The following is a 15,320-nucleotide window of genomic DNA, read 5'->3' as shown; positions in this document are numbered from 1 at the left end:
CCAGTGAGGTGGGTATGTATAGTTAGAGGGGGAAGACAGCTGGCCTGGCAGACAACATGGCTGACAGACAACATGGCGACAGACCACATGGCCATGAGACCGTGCCTGGAAACCTGAGAAGGCTGCCAGAAAGACACTGCGAGATCCTGGTTATGAGAATCTCGTTTGGAACAAGAGGGAGAGCCCCGGATATCTCAAAAAGTCTCACATTTGGCCCCCTGATAAATTACATGTGGGGCAACCAATCAGAACAGCAAACAGACTTTAAAAAGCCCTGAGCTGGGGTCCCATGCATGCGCCTCACCCTGTAGTACACCCACGGTCCAAGCCGAGGTATGAACTGTGCACTTTCTTGTTTTCTTGTTTCTTAATAAACTCTTTACTCCCTTGCCTACCCAAAGGTGTGTCCTTAAATTCTTTTATGGGACATAAGCCAAGAACCTAGAGACCCAGAAACCAGAGCCATCCAGGAACACCAGGAAGAGATAAGAAGACAAATACAACAGCAAACTCAACAAGAAGCCTGGGTTAAAAAGGAGGGAGCTCATCTGAGAGAAACGGGGAATAGAGAGAAGAACAGAAAAAGAGGCGATGCTGGAGGTGGTGGCATTGGCAGTAATAGGAAAGCCCTAGAGAAGACATACCTACACCATCCCCAGCAGAATTGCCAAAATGATGTTGTTGAGCACGCAAGAGAATAGTTAAAAGAATTTAACTAGACTAGCGACTTTAGAGCAATTATTAAGCACAGTACAGACACTGTGGGCATCTCTAAGGGAACAGGCGCCCCCAGGGCAGGGTGAGCCGGGCTTGTAAAGTGGATTCTGCTTCGCACATTCCTGTGGTTGCCCTTGTAACCAAATTATTTCCTAGATAGGCCTGTCAAATGTTTTGCTCCTTTTGTTTTGTTGCAAGAAACTAATTTACATCATACAGCCTCAGACTTTTTGCTCAGTTGGTTAGCTATGTGTGTTTTTCTACCTCCCCCCCTCCCCCTCCTCCTCGAGCCCCCCTTCTCCCTAGTCTACCTTGCCTCAATGGTACTAGAATAACAGACCTACTCTAAGAATATTTTTAATCTGGGGAGCACCAGGGCATCCTAAATCTGGCTGTCTGGTGGTCTGAGTGCAGGGACTGAGAAGAAAAAGATTAGAGAGTGAGGATAAAAAGAAGAGATACTGTTGTAATACACAGTAATGAAGAGTCAGATGGTCTGGATTTAAATCCAAGCTCCATTACACAAAACTTGACTTTGCACAATTTATTTGACCACTTAAGCCTCAATTTCCACTTATTAAAATGGAAATAATATTAGTTTATATTAAACTGCTATTTTTGTTGCTCAAAATTGGTGAATATCATCAATTCATAAGGCGCTACCTAAAGGGCACTTACCTCATAAGTTTGTTACAAGGATTCAATGAGATAGAGAAGCAGTTCTTTTATAATTCCTTTCTTGTTCAAAACATCTTCTGATTAGATGGGAAAGCCCAAGGAACTGACAGGAAAAAAGGACATGTATACAAGAGAAGCCTCATTCTCTGATTTAAGGGAAGACAACCCATTTCAATCAAATGAAGTGTCTTTTTAGCTAATCAAGAGCTTAAGGTGAGTGTTCTGAAGAGTTGAAGTCCACAGCCAGGCTGGAGTAGGGACCTTATTTATTCACTGCTCAAGAAATATTTATTATCTATATGAATACCAATATGAGTAGAATACTAATATACATGGAATTCTTTTTTTGGCCTTTGAGGTCTTCACGATGTATTCAGGAAGACAAAGAAAAATGAACGACCATGCTGGGTGCTGCAGAAGTGGCAAACTGTGAGCACTGCAGGGCATGGGTGGGGTGGGAAACATTCTAAATCCAGAGACAGAGGCAGACAAATTCAGGGAGCCTCCCCCCATTCCATTTGGTGGTTAAAATGCAAATGAAACACCTTTAACATAAACCTTGGCAGTTGGAGGTGTTAGTAATTCAATGTTTTTGAGTGGACAGAGTGTCAAATGCAAAGAATATGTAAAGTTTTTCCTGACAATTCAGAGGCTTCTATCAGCCAGAGGTCTTTTGACCTCTGTTCTGTTATTACAGAAAATTTAAGCAAATCATTTTATTAACAATAGTAACAATAATAGCCATTCTTTTTAATATTCCCAACATTTCATATTGTGTGTCAGGTATTTTGCACATAATTTTCATACAAACCTTGTAAAATAGCATTATTTTACCTATTTTGCAGGAAAGAAAATAGAGGTGTAGAGAGGTTGTCTTAATAATTCAGTTATTCAGGTAGTAAGTTTTGGAGTAAGGGTTTTACTCCAGTAGGTTTTATTACTGCCTCTTTATAAATTCCTTCTCTTAGTTATATTAAATTTGCAAAACTTACAATTTCTTATAACAGCCAGTTCAATTTATCAGTGCCTGTAAATAGCTCCTGAATGATGTCTCTATGTGGCTTCTAAACTGCTTTACTCCACTTTTTTTATTTTATTTTTAAGAATACTAGTCATATCAACAATTTAAAAGAAGGAAACCAAAAAAAAAAAAAGTTAAGTTCTGACTTGAGAGATAGCAGGATAGAAATGTAGAATTAGAATCTAGTCCTGAACACTGCTGCAAAATGCTTTACTCCTTGGACTGCAGTATCCTAGTCTGGAAATCAAAAAGATGATTTAAATATTCTTTAACTTCTTTTCTTGTTCTAAGATTCTTTCATTTTGGCAAGGGAGTGTGTCGTTTCTGTCACTGATTTCTAAACTGGCCACATTCTTGACTATGATAGACAGGGGAGAAAATTCCTTCTGAGGACCATACCATAAATATTTGTTTTTATGAGAAGCATACCCATCCATTTTCTCTATGTGATATGTAGAGGTTAGTGCACATTTCTTGATTTCTGATGTTTTGCTGTAAGGATCTGATTTAAAAGTTCATTTCCTTACACACCAGGAGCAGTGATTGTAGGTCAAGATCCAACACTGTAAAATACTTGGACTTTCTAGGAAATATTCTAGGCATGATTTAATTTCTGCCAGACATGGTCTGGAGCTGGGGATTAGGAGGAGATGGAGAAGGAATCTCACCGACAATTGGTAGAAGAACCTCATTTTATTTCTGGCCTGAACAGTGTAGTTAAGAAACTTAATGATTCTAAAACAACATGACTTTAAAATGCTGTTTGACCTAAAGTAAGGGGGAAATGGAAAGGAGAAATGAGTTTATATGGCTACGAGTTTCTAAAAAAGAGTCTGGAGGCTGGCAGAAGGATTGCCCTCATGCACAACTGAGCAGAGTCAGAGAGACAGATAAAGCAGATACAACCCCCAGATATTGGTTCCTATGAAGGCTAAAGAGACCCATGAGAGTTATGGTCATGGCCGATGGGGTTTACTACCAGGGCAGATGGCCCCTCTCTGGAAATGGTGTTTATGTGTGATGAATCTGGACTCAGATGGGATCTCCCTTCATAAGACTTTCATACTAATCTGCTGGAGGTGCAGTTAACGTTGGGGTTTAAGATATAGTTAGGGGATTTGAATCTCTGGACTGATAATGTGATAGCCAGGTCCTGAGCCTCAACAGACTCCAGCACCTACAATCTGATTTATTGGACTTACCACACTCAGCTAAGATGGAGTTGAAGAAGGACAATCACCACACCATGGAGCCTAGAGTGATTACAACTGAAAATGGGAGGATGGCAGCCAGCATCCATGTGGAATCTGAGCCTCCTCTTGACATAGAGGTGCAATGGACACAACCAATCCAATGTCCACATAGAAGAGGTGGCATTGGATTGGGAAAAGTGGACATGGTGGACGATGGGTATGGGGAAGGGCAGGAAGAGATGAGAGGTGGGGGCGTATTTGGGACGTGGAGCTGCCCTGGATGGCGCCTCGGGGGTGATCACCGGACATCGTGGATCCTCACAGGGCCCACTGGATGGAATGGAGGAGAGTATGGGCCATGATGTGGACCATTGTCTATGAGGTGCAGAGGTGCCCAAAGATGTACTTACCAAATCCAATGGATGTGTCATGATGATGGGAACGAGTGTTGTTGGGGGGGGAGAGGGGGGGTGGGGGGGTGGGGTTGAATGGGACCTCACATATATATTTTTAATGTAATATTATTACAAAGTCAATAAAAAAAAAAAGGAAAAAAAAAAAACGAAACTTAATGATTCTCACCAGTGGTATGGATGTGGAGGCTAGGAGGCTCCTTTTTTCTTCAGAGATAACCATAACTTAAGCTGTCTGTCCTGACTTGTGGGTGTGGGATGGTGAGAGGTTTTAGCTCTGCCCTTGGTAACCATGGCAATGACTCCAGTCCCAGGAAACAGTTTATCAATGCAAACTCTATAAACTTTAAATATTCAGGGGAAATGCAAACCAAATGTGCTAAAAGCTTATCTAGAATGTATGAAGGCCATGCTAAAAGCTTACCTAGCATGTGGAAGATATATGCTAATTCAAGCCTATTGAGAACTGAAACAAAAGGACCATTTAGCCTTTCCTCTCTGTATAAAAAGAACTCAAAAATCTTGTTCCAGGCTCGGGTTCAAAACAGAAAGCTCCTGATTCTGGCTGGCCGTCAATAAACCATTTTTCCTTCTCAAACTCATTCCTGAGTCCTGGCCTTTCTATACGTAAATAATTGAACCTAGTATCAAATTCTACAACATTTTTGGGGGCTCATCTGGGATTGAAAACGAAGGCCAGAGACAGTAGCATTTTGCTGCCCCTTCCAAATCACCAAGGAAGCCAGATGAATCCCCGGTGAACCCCAAATCTGGGCACCTCTGGATTAAATTTAATCCAGAAAAGATGTGGGCTCCACCAGAATCTTCCCAACAAAAATTGAGGGCAATGGAAGGTCTGAAGAGAAAGATTCTGGGAACGAAAAAGAACTCCAAACATGGAAAAATGTAAAAGTCCCTGGGTGAGCACAGTCTGGAGAACCCTAGCTTTAATTGCTAGGGAGGGAGGCTGATCACCTCCCAAGAGAACCCTAGTAGCCCCAGGAAATTGGGGGGAAGCCGTTCTCTCTAGGTCTGAAAAAGGGAGAAAAACCAGGAAAAAGCCTGGTGTTTGGGGTTTGTCTAACTGCATGTTAGAATCTGGTACTGGTTTTATATCCACTGAAGGAGTGGAGGCTTGATTATAATAGGAAGGGCTCTGTATAGGTTCGAGTCCTAACATCCTGGAAATTGGGTCTGGATTTTTTTTAAAACTTGGTTACAGGAAAATAGATCTGCTTTTCTAGTGAAGCTTGGTCTGGGTGTAAAGTTAAACAGTGAAAAAAGTCTAGCTGGAATCTTTTGTTATGGTGCTGAATTGTGAATGAATTGTCTTTATACCAGGTATTAATGTTAAGTGTTCTCTCTAAGGTTTGTGATGGCTGTGGGGGCAGCCATGCTGGAAAAATATATATATAAAGAACTTGTGGGTCAGATTAGTGACCTTTGTGCTTCTGTCTGTGTCATCTCAATGCTAGTGTTGGAGTTGTGTGGTTATGTAAAGTAGAATTTAGTTGAGCTGGAACCTTCCCTTGCCATTGGGAAGGGGGTGAATTGATTATGGGGCAAAACCATGGAGTCTGGATGTTTGCACATTCTCTGCTGCCTTGTCTCTGATCCGCCCCTTTGCTGGGGAGGCTGTCTGTGTCCACACCATGCACCCGAGTTTGTTGGGGCTGCCCCAGTCAGGGTGGCTGGGTCCCCGGGAGGGGTGCCAAATTTGAGTACATTCTGTCTGCCCATTTTGGCAGAACGCTGGAAAGGGGGGAGCAGCTTGCCCCTTTCCAGTGAGTCCACACCTTCTATTCATAAGCCACATTCATATTTGATTATTGTGCATCTGACTGCCTGGAAGGGGGAAGGTGAAGGGGATGAAAAGCAGAATCAAAATAAATGCTGTAAAGTTCCCTCCCTAGAGTGTAAAAGCCCAGAATACATTTGCATTCTGCCCAGGTTCTTTACTTTTCCAAATCTCTCTCTCTCTAAGACTGTAGAAATACTTTGAAATGTTTTAAAACTGTAAACTCGTCTGAAGAAAGGAGTCTATCATTTAAAACAATAGACCTCTAATCACTTGATAGCCTTTTTAATGGTATGACTGGGAACTTCAAGGTTGTGAGACTACAGAGAAAAAAGAAAAAAAAAAAGAAAGAAATGCCACTTTGAAATCTATGTTTGGCTTTTGTCAGTTGCTGGCGCCTAAGAATTCATGGTAAAAAGGTAAAAACGTAGTTTAAAATTAATCTTTAAATGCCAATACTCTCTTGCTGTTGAATTAAATGCGTAACTTGCAGATAAGAATTTGTTCCATTACTAAAAAAAGGCAGGACTTCACAGAATTGTTATTAATAAAATTCTTGTAGCTTAATTAATAGAGGTATCCAATTCACATTAAGGTTAAAAAATTTAATAAAAACTGTAACTAAGAGTTAAAATCATTTATAAATGCTTTCATATTATAAAACAGCAGAAAGATAATAACTGAAATAACTGAGTAAATTTAGCCTGAAACTATTATTGTAAGTATAAATTCTAAACTAACCTTTCCTTCATTTATGGTTACTTCAAGCCTAACCTCACCCCTTGCCTTTGCCTATGGTTATTTCATAATAGCTTCTGCCCCTACTGTCCAGAGAAGAGCTGGAACATCCCTGTCTCCTGTCCTGGTATTAGTAACCCTGCTTTCTCTCATGAATCCAAGTGTAAACTAAATTGCTGCCTGGTGGAATTCTTAGCCCTTAGAGTTAAATGACCAGTAGAGTTTTATTATCTCCAAGGACTGGGGGGAATAAAGGAATTCTCCTGCTTTAACTGTCAGTGTTCTTAAGAGTGGCAATTCATGAGAGAAACCAGTCTGTCTTCCTGAGGCTTCAAGAATTAATCTTGTTGCTTACCCAAAATTCTGCTAAATTCAAGGTAAAATATAAAGTTCTGAAACAAAAAAGAATTGTTAAAACATTGGGCACAATCCATTAGTTAAGAAAAAAATTTTTGTGTAAAACTGCATGGTCATAGTGTAAAACTGCACAGTCATGGTGCAAATTAAGAAAAGTTACAGGAGTCTTTGAAATGTTTTGCAGTAACACTTATTTTGTAAAAAAATGGAAGTTTTAAGTAAGTAAAGTTATGTTTTTGTGTCAAACTATTCATGTCTGCATATTTGCTCCAATTGTTGAAGTTAAATATGCAGTTATAAAGTAATATATATTTCCGAAACCCAAATTAAGCTAAACAGTATATAAAATAATGCAAATTATAAGTAACATCAATGAGTTGAGTTTCTGTGTCTAACTATTTGTGTCTGCTCATTTGCTCAGTGTGTGTCTTCATACATCAGGATAATAATATCAAATTAACAAATATAAATTCTTAAAAGAGTTCTACTCAAATTGTTAAAAATTAAATATGCATTTATATGTGAATAAATATTCTTGGAACCCAAATTAAACTAAGCAAAATAAAAAAAGTCATATAAAAATCTGATTATAGGAACTATTGGGAAAGGGCCTCCTCTTTGCAAGAGCTCTGAGGGCAAGACTAAGTGTGGCAGATTAAACCTATCGACTAGGCTGGAGAATTAAAAATCAGTTTGCCGTGTAATTACCAGTTTAAACCTTTTAACAGCCATAAAATAAGGGTAATTAGGAGCTCTGTTGACAAATTTCAGTAAGTAAAAGAAAAAGGTCCATAAAAACTATGGAGAAATCTTTCCTGGATTATGATTAAACCAATTAAGTAATTGTGTAATGTGTTTTGAAACCTGCTAGTCAGTATGCTTTTAAAAATTATTCATTTTCATAACTTAAAGAAATTTTAGCTTCCTGTAAAAAAAAAAAGGAAAACATTCCTTGCATAAACTATAATGGTTTCAATGTTATTTAGCTTGAGTGTAATCTCCCATAGTTTATAAATTGCCCATTACCTAAATTAACATTATATGTACAAAATCTTTAGAGTAATAAAAATTGTAAGTTTATGTTAATAAAATTAAGGTAAAGAAGAAAGATTGTAGATATGCTCTCAAATAAATAAAATAAATTTCTTTGGTTAATAATTGTAATTTAGTAAGTTTATTTAAATGTAAGGTAACTAGTCAATGTGGTTGTAGTCAATTATAAAGAGTTTGTAAAACATCTTCCAAACTAAAAATATTTAAATAGTTCTAGTTCTAGAAGTCATTGTTAACTAAAAACTTGGATTAGTATTGGTTGCAAAGAATAACTTCGTGGTAATAAAACCTGTCTGAAGGTCACTGCAAGGTGGATATTTAAGTAAATAGTAATAAAAGTTATCTTGATTCTATTGGGAATCTTCTGTTTTCAAATTAACAATGAAAAATAGTTTTTTCTTCTATTACTAAAGTAAAATACCTACTATTATCTTAATGGTAAAATTGTATAAGTAAACAGTCATTTGATATATGATGTATAGCATTAAATTGTTTAAAATATATATAAAAACAAGGAACAAACTTTAACATTGTCAAACTCTTTTGTGCATTCAAACCAGGCCTTGAATACATTACAAGTTGCCTCTCCATGTGAGTTATTGGCTAGGCTGGTCACTGACCCCTCAATTAGAAATATTTGCTACATCAGTCTCTGGTTCTGCTCCTAAAGTTGATGGAAACTACATTGCAGTTTCAAGCTCCTGCAGTAGCCAGTGATAACGCAGTACAGCCAAATGTGCAATGGATATCGCCTCCAGACTGTTACTGTTCCATAGTGCCAGAGAGCACTATGCACCAGGCTGGTAGAATACTGGAATCTCTCTCTAAAATCAATAATGCTGCAACTTGCTCACTGTGTAAAGAACATGCTAAGTGGAGCCATGATACCAGGATACTGTAAGTAAAACTTGAACACAATTGGCATTATGGCCTGCTCCCATGGAGAGATAACATGTAAAGTATTACAAACCTGAAACTTAAAACTATTAATTGCAACTCAGAATCCTTATGCATTAAGTAATACATTAATTAATATTAAAGTGCTGTACTTTTATCCTGTACTAAATATATACCTAATAATTATAACATTATCTTTTCTATTCTAGATTAGGTACAAAAATATATTAAACATGTTAAATTCCTGGTAACTTTATTTTCTAAATAGTAATAAACATACCTATAAAATAAGGCCATATTCTTAGCCAGGCTCAGCCAACTTACTATTCTACTGTACTCTACTGTGTAGCAAAAATGAGGCTTGCTTGCTAATAATAGGTCACCTATTAAACAGTCAAAATTACCAGAAATTGTACTATTAAAACCAAAATGTAAAAAACTTTATTCTGTAGTTCTGATCCACTCCCACAGCTAAAAACTAAGAAAATTTCCATCTTGGAAAGCCTGAATGAAACCATCTGCCCAAAGGGTGCCAGTTCACCAGGAGCATCTAACAGAACACATGAGTGCCAATTATTAAACAGCCTGAAATGCATCTTCAAAACAAAGCTAAGTATCTATTGCAGTTTCTCTCAAAAATACCTTAAAAATATATATATATATATATATAATATATATATATATACTGTTCCCATCAGCTTTTAAAAAGGGTTGCCATCTTTATAAACACCTAACCTTGTCTACCTCTGTAATCCAACATCCTCTTTTAAAAATGGGTATTCCAAATTTTTAATTGTTTGTTTCTTTCAGAGTGAACATCTTATTAACCAAATGAAAACTTCATCCAGCTTCGTACAGAATGCCAGATCCATCTTCCTCCAGTTAAAATAAAATAAGAGTTTTACACCTTGTTAGGCAATGACTACAGCCCATGGCCAGCAGGAAGCAGTTACAGAAAAGGGATCATCTCCCTTCAGCACCACTTTAAGATTAAAGGTGTAAACTCTTTAAGGGTAAAACAAAATTAATAGATGGATCTGGAGCCTAACTGGAAATCCACATGAGCGCCAGTGGCCCCAGGATGACTGCAGGGGCCCCCCGCCCCAGGATTCTGCTGTCTAGAATGAAAACTTCTAAACTTCTAAAAACAAAGTCCTGGATGCTACACTAAAAATTGATAAGTAAAGTAACCAATCAAAACAACAAACAGCCACCCACCTCATAGCTCCAACAAACATTATGCCAAAGCTTAGCAAGTTAAGCTTCAGCATAAGGGGGGAAATGATGTAGACTATGTGTGGGAGGCTGTTTGTCTCTTTGGAGATAACCTTAACCTAAGCTGTCTGTCCTGACTTGTGGGTATGGGATGGTGAGAGGCTGCAGCCCTGCCCTTGGTGACCATGGCAACGACTCCAGTCCCAGGAAAGTTTATCAATGCAAACTCTATAAACTTTAAATATTCAGGGAAAATGCAAACCAAATGTGCTAAAATCTTATCTAGAATGTATGAAGGCCATGCTAAAAGCTTACCTAGGATGTGGAAGATATATGCTAGCTCAAGCCTATTGAGAACTGAAACAAAAGGACCATTTGGCCTTTCCTCTCTGTATAAAAAGAACTCAAAAATCTTGTTCAGGGCTTAGGTTTGAAATAGAAAGCTCCCAAGTCTGGCTGGCCATCAATAAACCATTTTTCCTTCTCAAAATCATTCCTGAGTCCTAGCCTTTCTATATGCAAATAATTGAACCTAGTATCAAATTTTACAACAGTATTACCTCTTGATTGCCACATCCTTTCACTATCTCTGGCCAGCAAGAACCAAATTCTGGGTCCTTCTGCCCCCTCCTGTGCCACGTTCAGGAGAAAATTCACTCTGGAGGAAAAGCCTCACCACCTGGCAGGTCAGGACCACTACAAACAATCAGTCTCCAGGTGGTGAGTCTCTTTGAAGTTCCTGTCAAGGCTTTTACTTGTTCATTATCGTTGCCCTCTCCAATTCTCTCTAAGACTTTCCACAGTCTTGCCACACTTCTTTCACACCCCTTTCCTCTGTCTCAGCAGATGACCTTGCTGCTGCTTCCCTGAGGACCTTGAGAGCCCAGATGAGCCCTCCCTCAACTGGCCGTTGGATGCATTCATGCTCCCGTCTGAAGCTACACTGGTGCCCAGGATCTGTCTTCAGTCTCAGAGGATGACCTGCTTGTTTCTCAGGAAGTCCTCTAGGTCACCAACCTAAACCACCAACCTCAGGGCACACCCAACTGTCTGGCACCTCATTCCTACAGTCATGGCCTCTCTCCTGAGTCTCCACTCTCCCTCTCCACAGGATCCTGAAATAGTAAACTGACTTTTATGCCTTATCCCCTGCTAAATTCTTTACATGAATAATCTTATTTAATCCTCATAATAGTTCTATGATGTTATTTTATAGATAAAGAGGGAAACCTTTTAAAAGGTAACAACTTACCCATAGTCATATACATAGTATGTGGCAAAGCACCTTGCAAATCTAAGTCTTTTTACCAAATTTATGTTTTACTACTTTTCTAAGCCCTCCCTGACTGCTTCCTTTCCCCCCTCCACTAGGCTCAGTACCCTTTCTCTGAACTCCTACAGTACTCTCCCAGGGCACTAAATCACTTTTCTTTTTTCAACTACAAATGAAAAACTGCTGCTGTGGCAGACAGGTACTCTTCCACATTAAAAGCACTCGTATTCCATTTGGAGGATTCAAACAGGCTGCTACATACCCAACTCACACTTAGCAATATTGCATGCTGAGTACCATCCCTATTATTTTTATGTAAAAATGTGTTAAAAGAAACTGAGCCACCAATATTAATAATCAATAATGAAGCCTTATTGAAAGATAAACTTCAAACAAGGAAATCTCAGATTGAATTAATAGTCTCCAATGGTTAGTAATTTATAGGCTCAGAAAGATAATTACAATCTCAACTCTACTTCCTACCAATGTAATTCTGCTAGGAAGTCATTTTCCTTCTCTAGGTTTCACTTTCCTCATGGGCTAAATAAGTGAGTAGGGTTAAAATATATATACTCTGTTTATCTCTTTACTGCTTTAATAATCCTTTTTTTGCAATTGGGAGAGAGGGAAAGGCATTACTTTGGGGACCACCCCCAGAAATCTTAGCTTACTTTCACTCATATGATCATGTTACTAGAAAAAAGTAAAAAAATAAAATTTAAAAAAGCAATTAAAAAAAAAAACATCATTTTTGTGTGTGTGGGCTCATGGAGTTGGCATCTGTGTTCGATGGATTTGTATCTGCTTGCAAGCATTTTAGAACTGCTCTGCATATAAACTGTAAAAGTGGATGTTGTCTACCTCTTGCAATTTTGTACAGTCTGAATGAGGTATCACCTCCACTGGGAATTAACATATATTAAGCTTTGGTTTAATGATGTGAATCAGCAGTACCTACCATGGGTGCTCTGCAAGATTTCTGAGAAAGGATTTTTCTGATTCGGCCAGCAGAATAATGCTTAGCCTAAGGGAATGTTTGAGGTATTTGCATATAAATGGGAAGGGAGAGGAATTGTGTTCTCTTAGTAATTGGCTTTCCTAGTTTTAATAAACAATTGCAATCCACAGGCAAGCAAAAATTGATGGATTTGAAAAGGGTGAAATTTCCTTCCTCTCAATCCAGAGAAAAAATTCTAAAGCCATCTGTTAGCTTATTTTAAATGGTTTCCAAACAATTGGCAAAGTACTTATACTAAATGTGGATTTTTCATTTCAAAAAGAAAATGTATTATGAGTTAACTTAATGTAGAGAAGCAATCAAAGTGAAATACTGTCTCCAATTTTCAGTTTTACAATAGCTGCACACCAATATCTCATCATACTTTAGGCTTATCAACTGAAAATGAAAAACAAGAAATGAAAAGAAAGGTGCATTTTTGAATTTGTCATGATAGAGCTAATTAGAATGTATAACCTGCTGTGTTTGGATGCAGTGTTCTATATATGTCTGTTAGACCTAACCTGTTTATGGCATTGTTTGAGTTCTGTTTCCTTGTTGATCTTGTCTAGTTGTTCTATCTAATGATGTGAGTGGAGTGTTGAAGTCTCCAACAGTTATTGTAGAGATGTCTATTGCTCCGTTCAGTTTTGCCAGAATTTGTCTCATGTATTTTTGGGCACCCTGGTTAGGTGCATAGATATTTATGATTGTTACATCTTCCTGGTGGATTGTCCCTTTTATTAATATATAATGGCCTTCTGTATTTTTTATAACTTATTTGCATTTAAAGTCTGTTTTGTTCAATATTAGTAACTACCCCTCCTCTCTTTTGGTTACTATTTGTGTGGGGTATCTTTTTCCAAACTTTCACTTTCAGCCAGTTTGTATCCCTGGGTCTAAGGTGAGTTTCTTGTAACCACCATTTGGATGGCTCATGTTTTTTTATCCATTCTGTCAACCTGTATCATTTGATTGGGGAGTTTAATCCATTCACATTCAGTGATATTACTGTAAATGCATTATTTACTTCCACCATTTTATTCTTTGGGTTTTTTATGTTGTATCATATTTTTATCTGTCTTTTTACTCTTTTATCCTTTCTCTAGTCTTTCTTCTCTACTCTCCTCCAGGCCTCTCTCTCCTGTCTCTTAATTTGATGTTCTAAGGCTTCCTTTAATATTTCCTGCAATGGTGGATTCTTTTTTGCTAACTCTCTTAGTTTCTGTTTGTTTGTGAATATTTTATACTCACCTTCATATTTGAAGGACAATTTTTCTGGATAAAGAATTCTTGGCTGGCAGTTTTTTCTTTCAGTATCTTAATTGTATTTTTACCTCTGTCTTCTTGCCTCCATGGTTTCTGAAAAGAAATCTGCACTAAGTTGTACTGGGTATCCTTTGTACATGATGGTTTGTTTCTCCCTTGCTGTTCTGAGAATTTTCTCTTTATCTTTGACAGTTTACATTCTGTGTAATATGTGTCTTGGAGTAGGTCTATTTGGATTTATTCTGATTGAGGCACAGTGCACTTCTTGGATATGTAAGTTCATTTCTTTTGTGAGTTGGGAAATTTTCAGCTATTATTTCTTCAAATACTCTTTCTGCCCCTTTTCCTTTATCTTCTCCTTCTGGAACTCTCTGATGTGTATATTTTTGCATTTCATGTTGTCATTCAATTCTCTGAGCCCCTGCTCCATTTTTCCCATTCTTTTCTCTCTCTTCAGTTTCAGCTGTTCTGTCTTTGGTATTACTTATTCTTTCTTCTATCATTCCGAGTTGCTGTTGTATGCCTTTAATGTGTTTTTTATCTCATCTATTGTGTCTTTCATCCCATGAGCTCTGTTACTTTTCTGTTCAGGATTTCAAATTCTTCTTTGCACTTGCTCTATGTCTTCTTGATGTCATTTATCATTTTAGTCACATTGTCTTTCAACTCATTAATTTGATTTTGGAAATTTGTGCACATCTCACTGATTAGTTGTCTCAAATCCTGTGTCTCTTCTGGGTCTTTGATATATTCCTTTTCTTAGGGCATGTCTTCCATTTTCTTAGTGTGGTTATAATTTTTTGCTGATGTCAAGGCATCTGATTAGGATGCATTTTACTCTGATGTTCAATTTCTTTCTCTTTAATAGCAATTTAGTGGTGGGAGGCTGTGTGTTACCACTGCTTTTTGATTCTTGGCTTGACCTGGATTGTTAGGGTTGTCCCTTCCAGTTGCTCAAAACTGGGCCCTGGACTCAGTAATTAGTTGCAGACTGGCCTCCTAGGGCCTTGGGGAGGGAAGCTATAAAGGTCAGAAAAAGCCTCTCTTACTTATTTTTAATTTTCTTACATGTGCTTCCTTGGTTTACCAGCAGATGGCACTCTTTGGCAGCTCGGTTCAGTGCCTGGTCAGTTTTTTGCAACACAGATGGGATCAATGTTACAGAGCTTCCTGCCTGGAGTCTAAAAGCCTTGTGATTCAAACTTTCTCAGTGACAGTTCTCCAGGTTTCTCGGGCAGCCTCCTCCCTTTTTCCAGGTAGGAAATATTTCCACTCCCTGCTGTGTCCTCAACAATCAGTCCCTGTTAGTAGAGTTAGAGATTGGCAGGGTTGTATATCTTTAGCCCCTTGCTGAGCTCCAAGGCAAACCATGGCATAGCCCCACCTGGCCTGGAAGGGCTCTTGGGACACAGCAGACCAAATCTATGAGTCAAAAGCTGAGTTAGCCTTAGGCTGTGTCCCTCTCTTTCCTCTTTCCAGGGGTGGTGAATCCCTGGAGCCCCCTTTGTCTGTAGCAGCAGGCCCAGAGGCCTGTGAATTCTCAGGTATTTTTAATGTGGGAGAGGGGGCCAGCAGCAGCTGCTGCTGCTGGTTTCAACTCACAGTTCTGTCATCAGGATTCCCCTCCTTTGTCCCTTTCTCCTCTGGGTGGTGTCCAGCCTTCACTTGGTGTCCTAAACCCTAGAAGATCTTTTTGAGGCT

Source organism: Dasypus novemcinctus, chromosome 11, assembly GCF_030445035.2.
Source record: "Dasypus novemcinctus isolate mDasNov1 chromosome 11, mDasNov1.1.hap2, whole genome shotgun sequence".
Classification (NCBI taxonomy): Eukaryota; Metazoa; Chordata; class Mammalia; order Cingulata; family Dasypodidae; genus Dasypus; species Dasypus novemcinctus.
Note: the sequence above shows the minus strand (reverse complement) of the source record.